The sequence below is a fragment of the Triturus cristatus genome, unplaced genomic scaffold (assembly GCF_964204655.1).
Source record: "Triturus cristatus unplaced genomic scaffold, aTriCri1.1 SCAFFOLD_749, whole genome shotgun sequence".
Lineage (NCBI taxonomy): Eukaryota > Metazoa > Chordata > Amphibia > Caudata > Salamandridae > Triturus > Triturus cristatus.
The window spans coordinates 25,452-41,150 of record NW_028188050.1 but is presented as its reverse complement, the minus strand read 5'-3'; the positions used below and the strand labels follow the sequence as shown (position 1 = coordinate 41,150).

Genomic DNA, 15,699 nt, shown 5'->3' with positions numbered 1-15,699 from the left:
AAGCGAAAGAAAAAAAATACCAAAAAGCCTACAGCACCTGGTATTCCCAGGCGGTCTCCCATCCAGGTACTAACCAGGCCCGACCCTGCTTAACTTCTGAGATCAGACGAGATCAGGTGCTTTCAGGGTGGTATGGCCGTAGGCCCTAGCACTTCTGACTTTGGAGCTCTTGGCTTTACTCATTCGTCTTCAGGGCTAGCCTAGGAAACGAGACAAACCACCCTCATTCACCTAAAGCGAAAGAAAAAAAATACCAAAAAGCCTACAGCACCTGGTATTCCCAGGCGGTCTCCCATCCAGGTACTAACCAGGCCCGACCCTGCTTAACTTCTGAGATCAGACGAGATCAGGTGCTTTCAGGGTGGTATGGCCGTAGGCCCTAGCACTTCTGACTTTGGAGCTCTTGGCTTTACTCATTCGTCTTCAGGGCTAGCCTAGGAAACGAGACAAACCACCCTCATTCACCTAAAGCGAAAGAAAAAAAATACCAAAAAGCCTACAGCACCTGGTATTCCCAGGCGGTCTCCCATCCAGGTACTAACCAGGCCCGACCCTGCTTAACTTCTGAGATCAGACGAGATCAGGTGCTTTCAGGGTGGTATGGCCGTAGGCCCTAGCACTTCTGACTTTGGAGCTCTTGGCTTTACTCATTCGTCTTCAGGGCTAGCCTAGGAAACGAGACAAACCACCCTCATTCACCTAAAGCGAAAGAAAAAAAATACCAAAAAGCCTACAGCACCTGGTATTCCCAGGCGGTCTCCCATCCAGGTACTAACCAGGCCCGACCCTGCTTAACTTCTGAGATCAGACGAGATCAGGTGCTTTCAGGGTGGTATGGCCGTAGGCCCTAGCACTTCTGACTTTGGAGCTCTTGGCTTTACTCATTCGTCTTCAGGGCTAGCCTAGGAAACGAGACAAACCACCCTCATTCACCTAAAGCGAAAGAAAAAAAATACCAAAAAGCCTACAGCACCTGGTATTCCCAGGCGGTCTCCCATCCAGGTACTAACCAGGCCCGACCCTGCTTAACTTCTGAGATCAGACGAGATCAGGTGCTTTCAGGGTGGTATGGCCGTAGGCCCTAGCACTTCTGACTTTGGAGCTCTTGGCTTTACTCATTCGTCTTCAGGGCTAGCCTAGGAAACGAGACAAACCACCCTCATTCACCTAAAGCGAAAGAAAAAAAATACCAAAAAGCCTACAGCACCTGGTATTCCCAGGCGGTCTCCCATCCAGGTACTAACCAGGCCCGACCCTGCTTAACTTCTGAGATCAGACGAGATCAGGTGCTTTCAGGGTGGTATGGCCGTAGGCCCTAGCACTTCTGACTTTGGAGCTCTTGGCTTTACTCATTCGTCTTCAGGGCTAGCCTAGGAAACGAGACAAACCACCCTCATTCACCTAAAGCGAAAGAAAAAAAATACCAAAAAGCCTACAGCACCTGGTATTCCCAGGCGGTCTCCCATCCAGGTACTAACCAGGCCCGACCCTGCTTAACTTCTGAGATCAGACGAGATCAGGTGCTTTCAGGGTGGTATGGCCGTAGGCCCTAGCACTTCTGACTTTGGAGCTCTTGGCTTTACTCATTCGTCTTCAGGGCTAGCCTAGGAAACGAGACAAACCACCCTCATTCACCTAAAGCGAAAGAAAAAAAATACCAAAAAGCCTACAGCACCTGGTATTCCCAGGCGGTCTCCCATCCAGGTACTAACCAGGCCCGACCCTGCTTAACTTCTGAGATCAGACGAGATCAGGTGCTTTCAGGGTGGTATGGCCGTAGGCCCTAGCACTTCTGACTTTGGAGCTCTTGGCTTTACTCATTCGTCTTCAGGGCTAGCCTAGGAAACGAGACAAACCACCCTCATTCACCTAAAGCGAAAGAAAAAAAATACCAAAAAGCCTACAGCACCTGGTATTCCCAGGCGGTCTCCCATCCAGGTACTAACCAGGCCCGACCCTGCTTAACTTCTGAGATCAGACGAGATCAGGTGCTTTCAGGGTGGTATGGCCGTAGGCCCTAGCACTTCTGACTTTGGAGCTCTTGGCTTTACTCATTCGTCTTCAGGGCTAGCCTAGGAAACGAGACAAACCACCCTCATTCACCTAAAGCGAAAGAAAAAAAATACCAAAAAGCCTACAGCACCTGGTATTCCCAGGCGGTCTCCCATCCAGGTACTAACCAGGCCCGACCCTGCTTAACTTCTGAGATCAGACGAGATCAGGTGCTTTCAGGGTGGTATGGCCGTAGGCCCTAGCACTTCTGACTTTGGAGCTCTTGGCTTTACTCATTCGTCTTCAGGGCTAGCCTAGGAAACGAGACAAACCACCCTCATTCACCTAAAGCGAAAGAAAAAAAATACCAAAAAGCCTACAGCACCTGGTATTCCCAGGCGGTCTCCCATCCAGGTACTAACCAGGCCCGACCCTGCTTAACTTCTGAGATCAGACGAGATCAGGTGCTTTCAGGGTGGTATGGCCGTAGGCCCTAGCACTTCTGACTTTGGAGCTCTTGGCTTTACTCATTCGTCTTCAGGGCTAGCCTAGGAAACGAGACAAACCACCCTCATTCACCTAAAGCGAAAGAAAAAAAATACCAAAAAGCCTACAGCACCTGGTATTCCCAGGCGGTCTCCCATCCAGGTACTAACCAGGCCCGACCCTGCTTAACTTCTGAGATCAGACGAGATCAGGTGCTTTCAGGGTGGTATGGCCGTAGGCCCTAGCACTTCTGACTTTGGAGCTCTTGGCTTTACTCATTCGTCTTCAGGGCTAGCCTAGGAAACGAGACAAACCACCCTCATTCACCTAAAGCGAAAGAAAAAAAATACCAAAAAGCCTACAGCACCTGGTATTCCCAGGCGGTCTCCCATCCAGGTACTAACCAGGCCCGACCCTGCTTAACTTCTGAGATCAGACGAGATCAGGTGCTTTCAGGGTGGTATGGCCGTAGGCCCTAGCACTTCTGACTTTGGAGCTCTTGGCTTTACTCATTCGTCTTCAGGGCTAGCCTAGGAAACGAGACAAACCACCCTCATTCACCTAAAGCGAAAGAAAAAAAATACCAAAAAGCCTACAGCACCTGGTATTCCCAGGCGGTCTCCCATCCAGGTACTAACCAGGCCCGACCCTGCTTAACTTCTGAGATCAGACGAGATCAGGTGCTTTCAGGGTGGTATGGCCGTAGGCCCTAGCACTTCTGACTTTGGAGCTCTTGGCTTTACTCATTCGTCTTCAGGGCTAGCCTAGGAAACGAGACAAACCACCCTCATTCACCTAAAGCGAAAGAAAAAAAATACCAAAAAGCCTACAGCACCTGGTATTCCCAGGCGGTCTCCCATCCAGGTACTAACCAGGCCCGACCCTGCTTAACTTCTGAGATCAGACGAGATCAGGTGCTTTCAGGGTGGTATGGCCGTAGGCCCTAGCACTTCTGACTTTGGAGCTCTTGGCTTTACTCATTCGTCTTCAGGGCTAGCCTAGGAAACGAGACAAACCACCCTCATTCACCTAAAGCGAAAGAAAAAAAATACCAAAAAGCCTACAGCACCTGGTATTCCCAGGCGGTCTCCCATCCAGGTACTAACCAGGCCCGACCCTGCTTAACTTCTGAGATCAGACGAGATCAGGTGCTTTCAGGGTGGTATGGCCGTAGGCCCTAGCACTTCTGACTTTGGAGCTCTTGGCTTTACTCATTCGTCTTCAGGGCTAGCCTAGGAAACGAGACAAACCACCCTCATTCACCTAAAGCGAAAGAAAAAAAATACCAAAAAGCCTACAGCACCTGGTATTCCCAGGCGGTCTCCCATCCAGGTACTAACCAGGCCCGACCCTGCTTAACTTCTGAGATCAGACGAGATCAGGTGCTTTCAGGGTGGTATGGCCGTAGGCCCTAGCACTTCTGACTTTGGAGCTCTTGGCTTTACTCATTCGTCTTCAGGGCTAGCCTAGGAAACGAGACAAACCACCCTCATTCACCTAAAGCGAAAGAAAAAAAATACCAAAAAGCCTACAGCACCTGGTATTCCCAGGCGGTCTCCCATCCAGGTACTAACCAGGCCCGACCCTGCTTAACTTCTGAGATCAGACGAGATCAGGTGCTTTCAGGGTGGTATGGCCGTAGGCCCTAGCACTTCTGACTTTGGAGCTCTTGGCTTTACTCATTCGTCTTCAGGGCTAGCCTAGGAAACGAGACAAACCACCCTCATTCACCTAAAGCGAAAGAAAAAAAATACCAAAAAGCCTACAGCACCTGGTATTCCCAGGCGGTCTCCCATCCAGGTACTAACCAGGCCCGACCCTGCTTAACTTCTGAGATCAGACGAGATCAGGTGCTTTCAGGGTGGTATGGCCGTAGGCCCTAGCACTTCTGACTTTGGAGCTCTTGGCTTTACTCATTCGTCTTCAGGGCTAGCCTAGGAAACGAGACAAACCACCCTCATTCACCTAAAGCGAAAGAAAAAAAATACCAAAAAGCCTACAGCACCTGGTATTCCCAGGCGGTCTCCCATCCAGGTACTAACCAGGCCCGACCCTGCTTAACTTCTGAGATCAGACGAGATCAGGTGCTTTCAGGGTGGTATGGCCGTAGGCCCTAGCACTTCTGACTTTGGAGCTCTTGGCTTTACTCATTCGTCTTCAGGGCTAGCCTAGGAAACGAGACAAACCACCCTCATTCACCTAAAGCGAAAGAAAAAAAATACCAAAAAGCCTACAGCACCTGGTATTCCCAGGCGGTCTCCCATCCAGGTACTAACCAGGCCCGACCCTGCTTAACTTCTGAGATCAGACGAGATCAGGTGCTTTCAGGGTGGTATGGCCGTAGGCCCTAGCACTTCTGACTTTGGAGCTCTTGGCTTTACTCATTCGTCTTCAGGGCTAGCCTAGGAAACGAGACAAACCACCCTCATTCACCTAAAGCGAAAGAAAAAAAATACCAAAAAGCCTACAGCACCTGGTATTCCCAGGCGGTCTCCCATCCAGGTACTAACCAGGCCCGACCCTGCTTAACTTCTGAGATCAGACGAGATCAGGTGCTTTCAGGGTGGTATGGCCGTAGGCCCTAGCACTTCTGACTTTGGAGCTCTTGGCTTTACTCATTCGTCTTCAGGGCTAGCCTAGGAAACGAGACAAACCACCCTCATTCACCTAAAGCGAAAGAAAAAAAATACCAAAAAGCCTACAGCACCTGGTATTCCCAGGCGGTCTCCCATCCAGGTACTAACCAGGCCCGACCCTGCTTAACTTCTGAGATCAGACGAGATCAGGTGCTTTCAGGGTGGTATGGCCGTAGGCCCTAGCACTTCTGACTTTGGAGCTCTTGGCTTTACTCATTCGTCTTCAGGGCTAGCCTAGGAAACGAGACAAACCACCCTCATTCACCTAAAGCGAAAGAAAAAAAATACCAAAAAGCCTACAGCACCTGGTATTCCCAGGCGGTCTCCCATCCAGGTACTAACCAGGCCCGACCCTGCTTAACTTCTGAGATCAGACGAGATCAGGTGCTTTCAGGGTGGTATGGCCGTAGGCCCTAGCACTTCTGACTTTGGAGCTCTTGGCTTTACTCATTCGTCTTCAGGGCTAGCCTAGGAAACGAGACAAACCACCCTCATTCACCTAAAGCGAAAGAAAAAAAATACCAAAAAGCCTACAGCACCTGGTATTCCCAGGCGGTCTCCCATCCAGGTACTAACCAGGCCCGACCCTGCTTAACTTCTGAGATCAGACGAGATCAGGTGCTTTCAGGGTGGTATGGCCGTAGGCCCTAGCACTTCTGACTTTGGAGCTCTTGGCTTTACTCATTCGTCTTCAGGGCTAGCCTAGGAAACGAGACAAACCACCCTCATTCACCTAAAGCGAAAGAAAAAAAATACCAAAAAGCCTACAGCACCTGGTATTCCCAGGCGGTCTCCCATCCAGGTACTAACCAGGCCCGACCCTGCTTAACTTCTGAGATCAGACGAGATCAGGTGCTTTCAGGGTGGTATGGCCGTAGGCCCTAGCACTTCTGACTTTGGAGCTCTTGGCTTTACTCATTCGTCTTCAGGGCTAGCCTAGGAAACGAGACAAACCACCCTCATTCACCTAAAGCGAAAGAAAAAAAATACCAAAAAGCCTACAGCACCTGGTATTCCCAGGCGGTCTCCCATCCAGGTACTAACCAGGCCCGACCCTGCTTAACTTCTGAGATCAGACGAGATCAGGTGCTTTCAGGGTGGTATGGCCGTAGGCCCTAGCACTTCTGACTTTGGAGCTCTTGGCTTTACTCATTCGTCTTCAGGGCTAGCCTAGGAAACGAGACAAACCACCCTCATTCACCTAAAGCGAAAGAAAAAAAATACCAAAAAGCCTACAGCACCTGGTATTCCCAGGCGGTCTCCCATCCAGGTACTAACCAGGCCCGACCCTGCTTAACTTCTGAGATCAGACGAGATCAGGTGCTTTCAGGGTGGTATGGCCGTAGGCCCTAGCACTTCTGACTTTGGAGCTCTTGGCTTTACTCATTCGTCTTCAGGGCTAGCCTAGGAAACGAGACAAACCACCCTCATTCACCTAAAGCGAAAGAAAAAAAATACCAAAAAGCCTACAGCACCTGGTATTCCCAGGCGGTCTCCCATCCAGGTACTAACCAGGCCCGACCCTGCTTAACTTCTGAGATCAGACGAGATCAGGTGCTTTCAGGGTGGTATGGCCGTAGGCCCTAGCACTTCTGACTTTGGAGCTCTTGGCTTTACTCATTCGTCTTCAGGGCTAGCCTAGGAAACGAGACAAACCACCCTCATTCACCTAAAGCGAAAGAAAAAAAATACCAAAAAGCCTATAGCACCTGGTATTCCCAGGCGGTCTCCCATCCAGGTACTAACCAGGCCCGACCCTGCTTAACTTCTGAGATCAGACGAGATCAGGTGCTTTCAGGGTGGTATGGCCGTAGGCCCTAGCACTTCTGACTTTGGAGCTCTTGGCTTTACTCATTCGTCTTCAGGGCTAGCCTAGGAAACGAGACAAACCACCCTCATTCACCTAAAGCGAAAGAAAAAAAATACCAAAAAGCCTACAGCACCTGGTATTCCCAGGCGGTCTCCCATCCAGGTACTAACCAGGCCCGACCCTGCTTAACTTCTGAGATCAGACGAGATCAGGTGCTTTCAGGGTGGTATGGCCGTAGGCCCTAGCACTTCTGACTTTGGAGCTCTTGGCTTTACTCATTCGTCTTCAGGGCTAGCCTAGGAAACGAGACAAACCACCCTCATTCACCTAAAGCGAAAGAAAAAAAATACCAAAAAGCCTACAGCACCTGGTATTCCCAGGCGGTCTCCCATCCAGGTACTAACCAGGCCCGACCCTGCTTAACTTCTGAGATCAGACGAGATCAGGTGCTTTCAGGGTGGTATGGCCGTAGGCCCTAGCACTTCTGACTTTGGAGCTCTTGGCTTTACTCATTCGTCTTCAGGGCTAGCCTAGGAAACGAGACAAACCACCCTCATTCACCTAAAGCGAAAGAAAAAAAATACCAAAAAGCCTACAGCACCTGGTATTCCCAGGCGGTCTCCCATCCAGGTACTAACCAGGCCCGACCCTGCTTAACTTCTGAGATCAGACGAGATCAGGTGCTTTCAGGGTGGTATGGCCGTAGGCCCTAGCACTTCTGACTTTGGAGCTCTTGGCTTTACTCATTCGTCTTCAGGGCTAGCCTAGGAAACGAGACAAACCACCCTCATTCACCTAAAGCGAAAGAAAAAAAATACCAAAAAGCCTACAGCACCTGGTATTCCCAGGCGGTCTCCCATCCAGGTACTAACCAGGCCCGACCCTGCTTAACTTCTGAGATCAGACGAGATCAGGTGCTTTCAGGGTGGTATGGCCGTAGGCCCTAGCACTTCTGACTTTGGAGCTCTTGGCTTTACTCATTCGTCTTCAGGGCTAGCCTAGGAAACGAGACAAACCACCCTCATTCACCTAAAGCGAAAGAAAAAAAATACCAAAAAGCCTACAGCACCTGGTATTCCCAGGCGGTCTCCCATCCAGGTACTAACCAGGCCCGACCCTGCTTAACTTCTGAGATCAGACGAGATCAGGTGCTTTCAGGGTGGTATGGCCGTAGGCCCTAGCACTTCTGACTTTGGAGCTCTTGGCTTTACTCATTCGTCTTCAGGGCTAGCCTAGGAAACGAGACAAACCACCCTCATTCACCTAAAGCGAAAGAAAAAAAATACCAAAAAGCCTACAGCACCTGGTATTCCCAGGCGGTCTCCCATCCAGGTACTAACCAGGCCCGACCCTGCTTAACTTCTGAGATCAGACGAGATCAGGTGCTTTCAGGGTGGTATGGCCGTAGGCCCTAGCACTTCTGACTTTGGAGCTCTTGGCTTTACTCATTCGTCTTCAGGGCTAGCCTAGGAAACGAGACAAACCACCCTCATTCACCTAAAGCGAAAGAAAAAAAATACCAAAAAGCCTCCAGCACCTGGTATTCCCAGGCGGTCTCCCATCCAGGTACTAACCAGGCCCGACCCTGCTTAACTTCTGAGATCAGACGAGATCAGGTGCTTTCAGGGTGGTATGGCCGTAGGCCCTAGCACTTCTGACTTTGGAGCTCTTGGCTTTACTCATTCGTCTTCAGGGCTAGCCTAGGAAACGAGACAAACCACCCTCATTCACCTAAAGCGAAAGAAAAAAAATACCAAAAAGCCTACAGCACCTGGTATTCCCAGGCGGTCTCCCATCCAGGTACTAACCAGGCCCGACCCTGCTTAACTTCTGAGATCAGACGAGATCAGGTGCTTTCAGGGTGGTATGGCCGTAGGCCCTAGCACTTCTGACTTTGGAGCTCTTGGCTTTACTCATTCGTCTTCAGGGCTAGCCTAGGAAACGAGACAAACCACCCTCATTCACCTAAAGCGAAAGAAAAAAAATACCAAAAAGCCTACAGCACCTGGTATTCCCAGGCGGTCTCCCATCCAGGTACTAACCAGGCCCGACCCTGCTTAACTTCTGAGATCAGACGAGATCAGGTGCTTTCAGGGTGGTATGGCCGTAGGCCCTAGCACTTCTGACTTTGGAGCTCTTGGCTTTACTCATTCGTCTTCAGGGCTAGCCTAGGAAACGAGACAAACCACCCTCATTCACCTAAAGCGAAAGAAAAAAAATACCAAAAAGCCTACAGCACCTGGTATTCCCAGGCGGTCTCCCATCCAGGTACTAACCAGGCCCGACCCTGCTTAACTTCTGAGATCAGACGAGATCAGGTGCTTTCAGGGTGGTATGGCCGTAGGCCCTAGCACTTCTGACTTTGGAGCTCTTGGCTTTACTCATTCGTCTTCAGGGCTAGCCTAGGAAACGAGACAAACCACCCTCATTCACCTAAAGCGAAAGAAAAAAAATACCAAAAAGCCTACAGCACCTGGTATTCCCAGGCGGTCTCCCATCCAGGTACTAACCAGGCCCGACCCTGCTTAACTTCTGAGATCAGACGAGATCAGGTGCTTTCAGGGTGGTATGGCCGTAGGCCCTAGCACTTCTGACTTTGGAGCTCTTGGCTTTACTCATTCGTCTTCAGGGCTAGCCTAGGAAACGAGACAAACCACCCTCATTCACCTAAAGCGAAAGAAAAAAAATACCAAAAAGCCTACAGCACCTGGTATTCCCAGGCGGTCTCCCATCCAGGTACTAACCAGGCCCGACCCTGCTTAACTTCTGAGATCAGACGAGATCAGGTGCTTTCAGGGTGGTATGGCCGTAGGCCCTAGCACTTCTGACTTTGGAGCTCTTGGCTTTACTCATTCGTCTTCAGGGCTAGCCTAGGAAACGAGACAAACCACCCTCATTCACCTAAAGCGAAAGAAAAAAAATACCAAAAAGCCTACAGCACCTGGTATTCCCAGGCGGTCTCCCATCCAGGTACTAACCAGGCCCGACCCTGCTTAACTTCTGAGATCAGACGAGATCAGGTGCTTTCAGGGTGGTATGGCCGTAGGCCCTAGCACTTCTGACTTTGGAGCTCTTGGCTTTACTCATTCGTCTTCAGGGCTAGCCTAGGAAACGAGACAAACCACCCTCATTCACCTAAAGCGAAAGAAAAAAAATACCAAAAAGCCTACAGCACCTGGTATTCCCAGGCGGTCTCCCATCCAGGTACTAACCAGGCCCGACCCTGCTTAACTTCTGAGATCAGACGAGATCAGGTGCTTTCAGGGTGGTATGGCCGTAGGCCCTAGCACTTCTGACTTTGGAGCTCTTGGCTTTACTCATTCGTCTTCAGGGCTAGCCTAGGAAACGAGACAAACCACCCTCATTCACCTAAAGCAAAAGAAAAAAAATACCAAAAAGCCTACAGCACCTGGTATTCCCAGGCGGTCTCCCATCCAGGTACTAACCAGGCCCGACCCTGCTTAACTTCTGAGATCAGACGAGATCAGGTGCTTTCAGGGTGGTATGGCCGTAGGCCCTAGCACTTCTGACTTTGGAGCTCTTGGCTTTACTCATTCGTCTTCAGGGCTAGCCTAGGAAACGAGACAAACCACCCTCATTCACCTAAAGCGAAAGAAAAAAAATACCAAAAAGCCTACAGCACCTGGTATTCCCAGGCGGTCTCCCATCCAGGTACTAACCAGGCCCGACCCTGCTTAACTTCTGAGATCAGACGAGATCAGGTGCTTTCAGGGTGGTATGGCCGTAGGCCCTAGCACTTCTGACTTTGGAGCTCTTGGCTTTACTCATTCGTCTTCAGGGCTAGCCTAGGAAACGAGACAAACCACCCTCATTCACCTAAAGCGAAAGAAAAAAAATACCAAAAAGCCTACAGCACCTGGTATTCCCAGGCGGTCTCCCATCCAGGTACTAACCAGGCCCGACCCTGCTTAACTTCTGAGATCAGACGAGATCAGGTGCTTTCAGGGTGGTATGGCCGTAGGCCCTAGCACTTCTGACTTTGGAGCTCTTGGCTTTACTCATTCGTCTTCAGGGCTAGCCTAGGAAACGAGACAAACCACCCTCATTCACCTAAAGCGAAAGAAAAAAAATACCAAAAAGCCTACAGCACCTGGTATTCCCAGGCGGTCTCCCATCCAGGTACTAACCAGGCCCGACCCTGCTTAACTTCTGAGATCAGACGAGATCAGGTGCTTTCAGGGTGGTATGGCCGTAGGCCCTAGCACTTCTGACTTTGGAGCTCTTGGCTTTACTCATTCGTCTTCAGGGCTAGCCTAGGAAACGAGACAAACCACCCTCATTCACCTAAAGCGAAAGAAAAAAAATACCAAAAAGCCTACAGCACCTGGTATTCCCAGGCGGTCTCCCATCCAGGTACTAACCAGGCCCGACCCTGCTTAACTTCTGAGATCAGACGAGATCAGGTGCTTTCAGGGTGGTATGGCCGTAGGCCCTAGCACTTCTGACTTTGGAGCTCTTGGCTTTACTCATTCGTCTTCAGGGCTAGCCTAGGAAACGAGACAAACCACCCTCATTCACCTAAAGCGAAAGAAAAAAAATACCAAAAAGCCTACAGCACCTGGTATTCCCAGGCGGTCTCCCATCCAGGTACTAACCAGGCCCGACCCTGCTTAACTTCTGAGATCAGACGAGATCAGGTGCTTTCAGGGTGGTATGGCCGTAGGCCCTAGCACTTCTGACTTTGGAGCTCTTGGCTTTACTCATTCGTCTTCAGGGCTAGCCTAGGAAACGAGACAAACCACCCTCATTCACCTAAAGCGAAAGAAAAAAAATACCAAAAAGCCTACAGCACCTGGTATTCCCAGGCGGTCTCCCATCCAGGTACTAACCAGGCCCGACCCTGCTTAACTTCTGAGATCAGACGAGATCAGGTGCTTTCAGGGTGGTATGGCCGTAGGCCCTAGCACTTCTGACTTTGGAGCTCTTGGCTTTACTCATTCGTCTTCAGGGCTAGTAGGAAACGAGACAAACCACCCTCATTCACCTAAAGCGAAAGAAAAAAAATACCAAAAAGCCTACAGCACCTGGTATTCCCAGGCGGTCTCCCATCCAGGTACTAACCAGGCCCGACCCTGCTTAACTTCTGAGATCAGACGAGATCAGGTGCTTTCAGGGTGGTATGGCCGTAGGCCCTAGCACTTCTGACTTTGGAGCTCTTGGCTTTACTCATTCGTCTTCAGGGCTAGCCTAGGAAACGAGACAAACCACCCTCATTCACCTAAAGCGAAAGAAAAAAAATACCAAAAAGCCTACAGCACCTGGTATTCCCAGGCGGTCTCCCATCCAGGTACTAACCAGGCCCGACCCTGCTTAACTTCTGAGATCAGACGAGATCAGGTGCTTTCAGGGTGGTATGGCCGTAGGCCCTAGCACTTCTGACTTTGGAGCTCTTGGCTTTACTCATTCGTCTTCAGGGCTAGCCTAGGAAACGAGACAAACCACCCTCATTCACCTAAAGCGAAAGAAAAAAAATACCAAAAAGCCTACAGCACCTGGTATTCCCAGGCGGTCTCCCATCCAGGTACTAACCAGGCCCGACCCTGCTTAACTTCTGAGATCAGACGAGATCAGGTGCTTTCAGGGTGGTATGGCCGTAGGCCCTAGCACTTCTGACTTTGGAGCTCTTGGCTTTACTCATTCGTCTTCAGGGCTAGCCTAGGAAACGAGACAAACCACCCTCATTCACCTAAAGCGAAAGAAAAAAAATACCAAAAAGCCTACAGCACCTGGTATTCCCAGGCGGTCTCCCATCCAGGTACTAACCAGGCCCGACCCTGCTTAACTTCTGAGATCAGACGAGATCAGGTGCTTTCAGGGTGGTATGGCCGTAGGCCCTAGCACTTCTGACTTTGGAGCTCTTGGCTTTACTCATTCGTCTTCAGGGCTAGCCTAGGAAACGAGACAAACCACCCTCATTCACCTAAAGCGAAAGAAAAAAAATACCAAAAAGCCTACAGCACCTGGTATTCCCAGGCGGTCTCCCATCCAGGTACTAACCAGGCCCGACCCTGCTTAACTTCTGAGATCAGACGAGATCAGGTGCTTTCAGGGTGGTATGGCCGTAGGCCCTAGCACTTCTGACTTTGGAGCTCTTGGCTTTACTCATTCGTCTTCAGGGCTAGCCTAGGAAACGAGACAAACCACCCTCATTCACCTAAAGCGAAAGAAAAAAAATACCAAAAAGCCTACAGCACCTGGTATTCCCAGGCGGTCTCCCATCCAGGTACTAACCAGGCCCGACCCTGCTTAACTTCTGAGATCAGACGAGATCAGGTGCTTTCAGGGTGGTATGGCCGTAGGCCCTAGCACTTCTGACTTTGGAGCTCTTGGCTTTACTCATTCGTCTTCAGGGCTAGCCTAGGAAACGAGACAAACCACCCTCATTCACCTAAAGCGAAAGAAAAAAAATACCAAAAAGCCTACAGCACCTGGTATTCCCAGGCGGTCTCCCATCCAGGTACTAACCAGGCCCGACCCTGCTTAACTTCTGAGATCAGACGAGATCAGGTGCTTTCAGGGTGGTATGGCCGTAGGCCCTAGCACTTCTGACTTTGGAGCTCTTGGCTTTACTCATTCGTCTTCAGGGCTAGCCTAGGAAACGAGACAAACCACCCTCATTCACCTAAAGCGAAAGAAAAAAAATACCAAAAAGCCTACAGCACCTGGTATTCCCAGGCGGTCTCCCATCCAGGTACTAACCAGGCCCGACCCTGCTTAACTTCTGAGATCAGACGAGATCAGGTGCTTTCAGGGTGGTATGGCCGTAGGCCCTAGCACTTCTGACTTTGGAGCTCTTGGCTTTACTCATTCGTCTTCAGGGCTAGCCTAGGAAACGAGACAAACCACCCTCATTCACCTAAAGCGAAAGAAAAAAAATACCAAAAAGCCTACAGCACCTGGTATTCCCAGGCGGTCTCCCATCCAGGTACTAACCAGGCCCGACCCTGCTTAACTTCTGAGATCAGACGAGATCAGGTGCTTTCAGGGTGGTATGGCCGTAGGCCCTAGCACTTCTGACTTTGGAGCTCTTGGCTTTACTCATTCGTCTTCAGGGCTAGCCTAGGAAACGAGACAAACCACCCTCATTCACCTAAAGCGAAAGAAAAAAAATACCAAAAAGCCTACAGCACCTGGTATTCCCAGGCGGTCTCCCATCCAGGTACTAACCAGGCCCGACCCTGCTTAACTTCTGAGATCAGACGAGATCAGGTGCTTTCAGGGTGGTATGGCCGTAGGCCCTAGCACTTCTGACTTTGGAGCTCTTGGCTTTACTCATTCGTCTTCAGGGCTAGCCTAGGAAACGAGACAAACCACCCTCATTCACCTAAAGCGAAAGAAAAAAAATACCAAAAAGCCTACAGCACCTGGTATTCCCAGGCGGTCTCCCATCCAGGTACTAACCAGGCCCGACCCTGCTTAACTTCTGAGATCAGACGAGATCAGGTGCTTTCAGGGTGGTATGGCCGTAGGCCCTAGCACTTCTGACTTTGGAGCTCTTGGCTTTACTCATTCGTCTTCAGGGCTAGCCTAGGAAACGAGACAAACCACCCTCATTCACCTAAAGCGAAAGAAAAAAAATACCAAAAAGCCTACAGCACCTGGTATTCCCAGGCGGTCTCCCATCCAGGTACTAACCAGGCCCGACCCTGCTTAACTTCTGAGATCAGACGAGATCAGGTGCTTTCAGGGTGGTATGGCCGTAGGCCCTAGCACTTCTGACTTTGGAGCTCTTGGCTTTACTCATTCGTCTTCAGGGCTAGCCTAGGAAACGAGACAAACCACCCTCATTCACCTAAAGCGAAAGAAAAAAAATACCAAAAAGCCTACAGCACCTGGTATTCCCAGGCGGTCTCCCATCCAGGTACTAACCAGGCCCGACCCTGCTTAACTTCTGAGATCAGACGAGATCAGGTGCTTTCAGGGTGGTATGGCCGTAGGCCCTAGCACTTCTGACTTTGGAGCTCTTGGCTTTACTCATTCGTCTTCAGGGCTAGCCTAGGAAACGAGACAAACCACCCTCATTCACCTAAAGCGAAAGAAAAAAAATACCAAAAAGCCTACAGCACCTGGTATTCCCAGGCGGTCTCCCATCCAGGTACTAACCAGGCCCGACCCTGCTTAACTTCTGAGATCAGACGAGATCAGGTGCTTTCAGGGTGGTATGGCCGTAGGCCCTAGCACTTCTGACTTTGGAGCTCTTGGCTTTACTCATTCGTCTTCAGGGCTAGCCTAGGAAACGAGACAAACCACCCTCATTCACCTAAAGCGAAAGAAAAAAAATACCAAAAAGCCTACAGCACCTGGTATTCCCAGGCGGTCTCCCATCCAGGTACTAACCAGGCCCGACCCTGCTTAACTTCTGAGATCAGACGAGATCAGGTGCTTTCAGGGTGGTATGGCCGTAGGCCCTAGCACTTCTGACTTTGGAGCTCTTGGCTTTACTCATTCGTCTTCAGGGCTAGCCTAGGAAACGAGACAAACCACCCTCATTCACCTAAAGCGAAAGAAAAAAAATACCAAAAAGCCTACAGCACCTGGTATTCCCAGGCGGTCTCCCATCCAGGTACTAACCAGGCCCGACCCTGCTTAACTTCTGAGATCAGACGAGATCAGGTGCTTTCAGGGTGGTATGGCCGTAGGCCCTAGCACTTCTGACTTTGGAGCTCTTGGCTTTACTCATTCGTCTTCAGGGCTAGCCTAGGAAACGAGACAAACCACCCTCATTCACCTAAAGCGAAAGAAAAAAAATACCAA

The 15,699-nt window shown here is 50.4% G+C and overlaps 67 non-coding genes across 67 annotated transcripts; all 67 read right to left on the bottom strand.

Annotated features, from left to right (window-relative positions):
* Positions 1-25: 25 nt before the first annotated feature.
* On the bottom strand, positions 26-144 carry LOC146769788 (5S ribosomal RNA). Its single transcript, XR_014975865.1, has one exon. It is a non-coding gene; the product is annotated as a 5S ribosomal RNA (ribosomal RNA).
* Positions 145-259: 115 nt separating this feature from the next.
* On the bottom strand, positions 260-378 carry LOC146769787 (5S ribosomal RNA). The gene has a single exon (XR_014975864.1). It is a non-coding gene; the product is annotated as a 5S ribosomal RNA (ribosomal RNA).
* Positions 379-493: 115 nt separating this feature from the next.
* On the bottom strand, positions 494-612 carry LOC146769786 (5S ribosomal RNA). Its single transcript, XR_014975863.1, has one exon. It is a non-coding gene; the product is annotated as a 5S ribosomal RNA (ribosomal RNA).
* A 115-nt stretch (positions 613-727) lies between these two features.
* On the bottom strand, positions 728-846 carry LOC146769785 (5S ribosomal RNA). Its single transcript, XR_014975862.1, has one exon. It is a non-coding gene; the product is annotated as a 5S ribosomal RNA (ribosomal RNA).
* A 115-nt stretch (positions 847-961) lies between these two features.
* On the bottom strand, positions 962-1,080 carry LOC146769784 (5S ribosomal RNA). The gene has a single exon (XR_014975861.1). It is a non-coding gene; the product is annotated as a 5S ribosomal RNA (ribosomal RNA).
* A 115-nt stretch (positions 1,081-1,195) lies between these two features.
* LOC146769783 (5S ribosomal RNA) lies at positions 1,196-1,314 on the bottom strand. Its single transcript, XR_014975860.1, has one exon. It is a non-coding gene; the product is annotated as a 5S ribosomal RNA (ribosomal RNA).
* Positions 1,315-1,429: 115 nt separating this feature from the next.
* LOC146769782 (5S ribosomal RNA) lies at positions 1,430-1,548 on the bottom strand. The gene has a single exon (XR_014975859.1). It is a non-coding gene; the product is annotated as a 5S ribosomal RNA (ribosomal RNA).
* A 115-nt stretch (positions 1,549-1,663) lies between these two features.
* Positions 1,664-1,782, bottom strand: LOC146769781 (5S ribosomal RNA). The gene has a single exon (XR_014975858.1). It is a non-coding gene; the product is annotated as a 5S ribosomal RNA (ribosomal RNA).
* A 115-nt stretch (positions 1,783-1,897) lies between these two features.
* On the bottom strand, positions 1,898-2,016 carry LOC146769780 (5S ribosomal RNA). Its single transcript, XR_014975856.1, has one exon. It is a non-coding gene; the product is annotated as a 5S ribosomal RNA (ribosomal RNA).
* Positions 2,017-2,131: 115 nt separating this feature from the next.
* Positions 2,132-2,250, bottom strand: LOC146769779 (5S ribosomal RNA). Its single transcript, XR_014975855.1, has one exon. It is a non-coding gene; the product is annotated as a 5S ribosomal RNA (ribosomal RNA).
* Positions 2,251-2,365: 115 nt separating this feature from the next.
* On the bottom strand, positions 2,366-2,484 carry LOC146769778 (5S ribosomal RNA). The gene has a single exon (XR_014975854.1). It is a non-coding gene; the product is annotated as a 5S ribosomal RNA (ribosomal RNA).
* Positions 2,485-2,599: 115 nt separating this feature from the next.
* On the bottom strand, positions 2,600-2,718 carry LOC146769777 (5S ribosomal RNA). The gene has a single exon (XR_014975853.1). It is a non-coding gene; the product is annotated as a 5S ribosomal RNA (ribosomal RNA).
* Positions 2,719-2,833: 115 nt separating this feature from the next.
* LOC146769776 (5S ribosomal RNA) lies at positions 2,834-2,952 on the bottom strand. The gene has a single exon (XR_014975852.1). It is a non-coding gene; the product is annotated as a 5S ribosomal RNA (ribosomal RNA).
* A 115-nt stretch (positions 2,953-3,067) lies between these two features.
* LOC146769775 (5S ribosomal RNA) lies at positions 3,068-3,186 on the bottom strand. Its single transcript, XR_014975851.1, has one exon. It is a non-coding gene; the product is annotated as a 5S ribosomal RNA (ribosomal RNA).
* Positions 3,187-3,301: 115 nt separating this feature from the next.
* On the bottom strand, positions 3,302-3,420 carry LOC146769774 (5S ribosomal RNA). Its single transcript, XR_014975850.1, has one exon. It is a non-coding gene; the product is annotated as a 5S ribosomal RNA (ribosomal RNA).
* Positions 3,421-3,535: 115 nt separating this feature from the next.
* Positions 3,536-3,654, bottom strand: LOC146769773 (5S ribosomal RNA). Its single transcript, XR_014975849.1, has one exon. It is a non-coding gene; the product is annotated as a 5S ribosomal RNA (ribosomal RNA).
* A 115-nt stretch (positions 3,655-3,769) lies between these two features.
* LOC146769772 (5S ribosomal RNA) lies at positions 3,770-3,888 on the bottom strand. The gene has a single exon (XR_014975848.1). It is a non-coding gene; the product is annotated as a 5S ribosomal RNA (ribosomal RNA).
* Positions 3,889-4,003: 115 nt separating this feature from the next.
* On the bottom strand, positions 4,004-4,122 carry LOC146769771 (5S ribosomal RNA). The gene has a single exon (XR_014975847.1). It is a non-coding gene; the product is annotated as a 5S ribosomal RNA (ribosomal RNA).
* Positions 4,123-4,237: 115 nt separating this feature from the next.
* LOC146769770 (5S ribosomal RNA) lies at positions 4,238-4,356 on the bottom strand. The gene has a single exon (XR_014975845.1). It is a non-coding gene; the product is annotated as a 5S ribosomal RNA (ribosomal RNA).
* Positions 4,357-4,471: 115 nt separating this feature from the next.
* On the bottom strand, positions 4,472-4,590 carry LOC146769769 (5S ribosomal RNA). Its single transcript, XR_014975844.1, has one exon. It is a non-coding gene; the product is annotated as a 5S ribosomal RNA (ribosomal RNA).
* A 115-nt stretch (positions 4,591-4,705) lies between these two features.
* On the bottom strand, positions 4,706-4,824 carry LOC146769768 (5S ribosomal RNA). The gene has a single exon (XR_014975843.1). It is a non-coding gene; the product is annotated as a 5S ribosomal RNA (ribosomal RNA).
* A 115-nt stretch (positions 4,825-4,939) lies between these two features.
* Positions 4,940-5,058, bottom strand: LOC146769767 (5S ribosomal RNA). The gene has a single exon (XR_014975842.1). It is a non-coding gene; the product is annotated as a 5S ribosomal RNA (ribosomal RNA).
* A 115-nt stretch (positions 5,059-5,173) lies between these two features.
* Positions 5,174-5,292, bottom strand: LOC146769766 (5S ribosomal RNA). Its single transcript, XR_014975841.1, has one exon. It is a non-coding gene; the product is annotated as a 5S ribosomal RNA (ribosomal RNA).
* A 115-nt stretch (positions 5,293-5,407) lies between these two features.
* LOC146769765 (5S ribosomal RNA) lies at positions 5,408-5,526 on the bottom strand. The gene has a single exon (XR_014975839.1). It is a non-coding gene; the product is annotated as a 5S ribosomal RNA (ribosomal RNA).
* A 115-nt stretch (positions 5,527-5,641) lies between these two features.
* LOC146769764 (5S ribosomal RNA) lies at positions 5,642-5,760 on the bottom strand. Its single transcript, XR_014975838.1, has one exon. It is a non-coding gene; the product is annotated as a 5S ribosomal RNA (ribosomal RNA).
* A 115-nt stretch (positions 5,761-5,875) lies between these two features.
* LOC146769763 (5S ribosomal RNA) lies at positions 5,876-5,994 on the bottom strand. The gene has a single exon (XR_014975837.1). It is a non-coding gene; the product is annotated as a 5S ribosomal RNA (ribosomal RNA).
* A 115-nt stretch (positions 5,995-6,109) lies between these two features.
* On the bottom strand, positions 6,110-6,228 carry LOC146769762 (5S ribosomal RNA). Its single transcript, XR_014975836.1, has one exon. It is a non-coding gene; the product is annotated as a 5S ribosomal RNA (ribosomal RNA).
* A 115-nt stretch (positions 6,229-6,343) lies between these two features.
* On the bottom strand, positions 6,344-6,462 carry LOC146769761 (5S ribosomal RNA). The gene has a single exon (XR_014975835.1). It is a non-coding gene; the product is annotated as a 5S ribosomal RNA (ribosomal RNA).
* A 115-nt stretch (positions 6,463-6,577) lies between these two features.
* Positions 6,578-6,696, bottom strand: LOC146769760 (5S ribosomal RNA). The gene has a single exon (XR_014975833.1). It is a non-coding gene; the product is annotated as a 5S ribosomal RNA (ribosomal RNA).
* A 115-nt stretch (positions 6,697-6,811) lies between these two features.
* On the bottom strand, positions 6,812-6,930 carry LOC146769759 (5S ribosomal RNA). The gene has a single exon (XR_014976095.1). It is a non-coding gene; the product is annotated as a 5S ribosomal RNA (ribosomal RNA).
* A 115-nt stretch (positions 6,931-7,045) lies between these two features.
* Positions 7,046-7,164, bottom strand: LOC146769758 (5S ribosomal RNA). Its single transcript, XR_014975832.1, has one exon. It is a non-coding gene; the product is annotated as a 5S ribosomal RNA (ribosomal RNA).
* Positions 7,165-7,279: 115 nt separating this feature from the next.
* Positions 7,280-7,398, bottom strand: LOC146769757 (5S ribosomal RNA). Its single transcript, XR_014975831.1, has one exon. It is a non-coding gene; the product is annotated as a 5S ribosomal RNA (ribosomal RNA).
* A 115-nt stretch (positions 7,399-7,513) lies between these two features.
* Positions 7,514-7,632, bottom strand: LOC146769756 (5S ribosomal RNA). The gene has a single exon (XR_014975830.1). It is a non-coding gene; the product is annotated as a 5S ribosomal RNA (ribosomal RNA).
* Positions 7,633-7,747: 115 nt separating this feature from the next.
* On the bottom strand, positions 7,748-7,866 carry LOC146769755 (5S ribosomal RNA). The gene has a single exon (XR_014975829.1). It is a non-coding gene; the product is annotated as a 5S ribosomal RNA (ribosomal RNA).
* Positions 7,867-7,981: 115 nt separating this feature from the next.
* Positions 7,982-8,100, bottom strand: LOC146769754 (5S ribosomal RNA). The gene has a single exon (XR_014975828.1). It is a non-coding gene; the product is annotated as a 5S ribosomal RNA (ribosomal RNA).
* A 115-nt stretch (positions 8,101-8,215) lies between these two features.
* LOC146769753 (5S ribosomal RNA) lies at positions 8,216-8,334 on the bottom strand. Its single transcript, XR_014975827.1, has one exon. It is a non-coding gene; the product is annotated as a 5S ribosomal RNA (ribosomal RNA).
* Positions 8,335-8,449: 115 nt separating this feature from the next.
* LOC146769752 (5S ribosomal RNA) lies at positions 8,450-8,568 on the bottom strand. Its single transcript, XR_014976096.1, has one exon. It is a non-coding gene; the product is annotated as a 5S ribosomal RNA (ribosomal RNA).
* A 115-nt stretch (positions 8,569-8,683) lies between these two features.
* LOC146769751 (5S ribosomal RNA) lies at positions 8,684-8,802 on the bottom strand. The gene has a single exon (XR_014975826.1). It is a non-coding gene; the product is annotated as a 5S ribosomal RNA (ribosomal RNA).
* A 115-nt stretch (positions 8,803-8,917) lies between these two features.
* On the bottom strand, positions 8,918-9,036 carry LOC146769750 (5S ribosomal RNA). The gene has a single exon (XR_014975825.1). It is a non-coding gene; the product is annotated as a 5S ribosomal RNA (ribosomal RNA).
* A 115-nt stretch (positions 9,037-9,151) lies between these two features.
* LOC146769749 (5S ribosomal RNA) lies at positions 9,152-9,270 on the bottom strand. Its single transcript, XR_014975824.1, has one exon. It is a non-coding gene; the product is annotated as a 5S ribosomal RNA (ribosomal RNA).
* Positions 9,271-9,385: 115 nt separating this feature from the next.
* On the bottom strand, positions 9,386-9,504 carry LOC146769748 (5S ribosomal RNA). Its single transcript, XR_014975822.1, has one exon. It is a non-coding gene; the product is annotated as a 5S ribosomal RNA (ribosomal RNA).
* Positions 9,505-9,619: 115 nt separating this feature from the next.
* On the bottom strand, positions 9,620-9,738 carry LOC146769747 (5S ribosomal RNA). The gene has a single exon (XR_014975821.1). It is a non-coding gene; the product is annotated as a 5S ribosomal RNA (ribosomal RNA).
* A 115-nt stretch (positions 9,739-9,853) lies between these two features.
* LOC146769746 (5S ribosomal RNA) lies at positions 9,854-9,972 on the bottom strand. The gene has a single exon (XR_014975820.1). It is a non-coding gene; the product is annotated as a 5S ribosomal RNA (ribosomal RNA).
* A 115-nt stretch (positions 9,973-10,087) lies between these two features.
* On the bottom strand, positions 10,088-10,206 carry LOC146769745 (5S ribosomal RNA). Its single transcript, XR_014975819.1, has one exon. It is a non-coding gene; the product is annotated as a 5S ribosomal RNA (ribosomal RNA).
* Positions 10,207-10,321: 115 nt separating this feature from the next.
* Positions 10,322-10,440, bottom strand: LOC146769744 (5S ribosomal RNA). Its single transcript, XR_014975818.1, has one exon. It is a non-coding gene; the product is annotated as a 5S ribosomal RNA (ribosomal RNA).
* Positions 10,441-10,555: 115 nt separating this feature from the next.
* On the bottom strand, positions 10,556-10,674 carry LOC146769743 (5S ribosomal RNA). The gene has a single exon (XR_014975817.1). It is a non-coding gene; the product is annotated as a 5S ribosomal RNA (ribosomal RNA).
* Positions 10,675-10,789: 115 nt separating this feature from the next.
* Positions 10,790-10,908, bottom strand: LOC146769742 (5S ribosomal RNA). The gene has a single exon (XR_014975816.1). It is a non-coding gene; the product is annotated as a 5S ribosomal RNA (ribosomal RNA).
* Positions 10,909-11,023: 115 nt separating this feature from the next.
* On the bottom strand, positions 11,024-11,142 carry LOC146769741 (5S ribosomal RNA). Its single transcript, XR_014975815.1, has one exon. It is a non-coding gene; the product is annotated as a 5S ribosomal RNA (ribosomal RNA).
* Positions 11,143-11,257: 115 nt separating this feature from the next.
* On the bottom strand, positions 11,258-11,376 carry LOC146769740 (5S ribosomal RNA). Its single transcript, XR_014975814.1, has one exon. It is a non-coding gene; the product is annotated as a 5S ribosomal RNA (ribosomal RNA).
* A 115-nt stretch (positions 11,377-11,491) lies between these two features.
* LOC146769739 (5S ribosomal RNA) lies at positions 11,492-11,610 on the bottom strand. Its single transcript, XR_014975813.1, has one exon. It is a non-coding gene; the product is annotated as a 5S ribosomal RNA (ribosomal RNA).
* A 115-nt stretch (positions 11,611-11,725) lies between these two features.
* Positions 11,726-11,844, bottom strand: LOC146769738 (5S ribosomal RNA). The gene has a single exon (XR_014975811.1). It is a non-coding gene; the product is annotated as a 5S ribosomal RNA (ribosomal RNA).
* Positions 11,845-11,957: 113 nt separating this feature from the next.
* On the bottom strand, positions 11,958-12,076 carry LOC146769737 (5S ribosomal RNA). The gene has a single exon (XR_014975810.1). It is a non-coding gene; the product is annotated as a 5S ribosomal RNA (ribosomal RNA).
* A 115-nt stretch (positions 12,077-12,191) lies between these two features.
* LOC146769736 (5S ribosomal RNA) lies at positions 12,192-12,310 on the bottom strand. The gene has a single exon (XR_014975809.1). It is a non-coding gene; the product is annotated as a 5S ribosomal RNA (ribosomal RNA).
* A 115-nt stretch (positions 12,311-12,425) lies between these two features.
* Positions 12,426-12,544, bottom strand: LOC146769735 (5S ribosomal RNA). The gene has a single exon (XR_014975808.1). It is a non-coding gene; the product is annotated as a 5S ribosomal RNA (ribosomal RNA).
* Positions 12,545-12,659: 115 nt separating this feature from the next.
* Positions 12,660-12,778, bottom strand: LOC146769734 (5S ribosomal RNA). The gene has a single exon (XR_014975807.1). It is a non-coding gene; the product is annotated as a 5S ribosomal RNA (ribosomal RNA).
* Positions 12,779-12,893: 115 nt separating this feature from the next.
* LOC146769733 (5S ribosomal RNA) lies at positions 12,894-13,012 on the bottom strand. The gene has a single exon (XR_014975806.1). It is a non-coding gene; the product is annotated as a 5S ribosomal RNA (ribosomal RNA).
* A 115-nt stretch (positions 13,013-13,127) lies between these two features.
* LOC146769732 (5S ribosomal RNA) lies at positions 13,128-13,246 on the bottom strand. The gene has a single exon (XR_014975805.1). It is a non-coding gene; the product is annotated as a 5S ribosomal RNA (ribosomal RNA).
* A 115-nt stretch (positions 13,247-13,361) lies between these two features.
* Positions 13,362-13,480, bottom strand: LOC146769731 (5S ribosomal RNA). The gene has a single exon (XR_014975804.1). It is a non-coding gene; the product is annotated as a 5S ribosomal RNA (ribosomal RNA).
* A 115-nt stretch (positions 13,481-13,595) lies between these two features.
* LOC146769730 (5S ribosomal RNA) lies at positions 13,596-13,714 on the bottom strand. Its single transcript, XR_014975803.1, has one exon. It is a non-coding gene; the product is annotated as a 5S ribosomal RNA (ribosomal RNA).
* Positions 13,715-13,829: 115 nt separating this feature from the next.
* LOC146769729 (5S ribosomal RNA) lies at positions 13,830-13,948 on the bottom strand. The gene has a single exon (XR_014975802.1). It is a non-coding gene; the product is annotated as a 5S ribosomal RNA (ribosomal RNA).
* A 115-nt stretch (positions 13,949-14,063) lies between these two features.
* On the bottom strand, positions 14,064-14,182 carry LOC146769728 (5S ribosomal RNA). The gene has a single exon (XR_014975800.1). It is a non-coding gene; the product is annotated as a 5S ribosomal RNA (ribosomal RNA).
* Positions 14,183-14,297: 115 nt separating this feature from the next.
* On the bottom strand, positions 14,298-14,416 carry LOC146769727 (5S ribosomal RNA). The gene has a single exon (XR_014975799.1). It is a non-coding gene; the product is annotated as a 5S ribosomal RNA (ribosomal RNA).
* A 115-nt stretch (positions 14,417-14,531) lies between these two features.
* LOC146769726 (5S ribosomal RNA) lies at positions 14,532-14,650 on the bottom strand. The gene has a single exon (XR_014975798.1). It is a non-coding gene; the product is annotated as a 5S ribosomal RNA (ribosomal RNA).
* A 115-nt stretch (positions 14,651-14,765) lies between these two features.
* LOC146769725 (5S ribosomal RNA) lies at positions 14,766-14,884 on the bottom strand. The gene has a single exon (XR_014975797.1). It is a non-coding gene; the product is annotated as a 5S ribosomal RNA (ribosomal RNA).
* A 115-nt stretch (positions 14,885-14,999) lies between these two features.
* LOC146769724 (5S ribosomal RNA) lies at positions 15,000-15,118 on the bottom strand. Its single transcript, XR_014975796.1, has one exon. It is a non-coding gene; the product is annotated as a 5S ribosomal RNA (ribosomal RNA).
* A 115-nt stretch (positions 15,119-15,233) lies between these two features.
* On the bottom strand, positions 15,234-15,352 carry LOC146769723 (5S ribosomal RNA). Its single transcript, XR_014975795.1, has one exon. It is a non-coding gene; the product is annotated as a 5S ribosomal RNA (ribosomal RNA).
* A 115-nt stretch (positions 15,353-15,467) lies between these two features.
* On the bottom strand, positions 15,468-15,586 carry LOC146769722 (5S ribosomal RNA). Its single transcript, XR_014975794.1, has one exon. It is a non-coding gene; the product is annotated as a 5S ribosomal RNA (ribosomal RNA).
* Between the last annotated feature and the right edge of the window lie 113 nt (positions 15,587-15,699).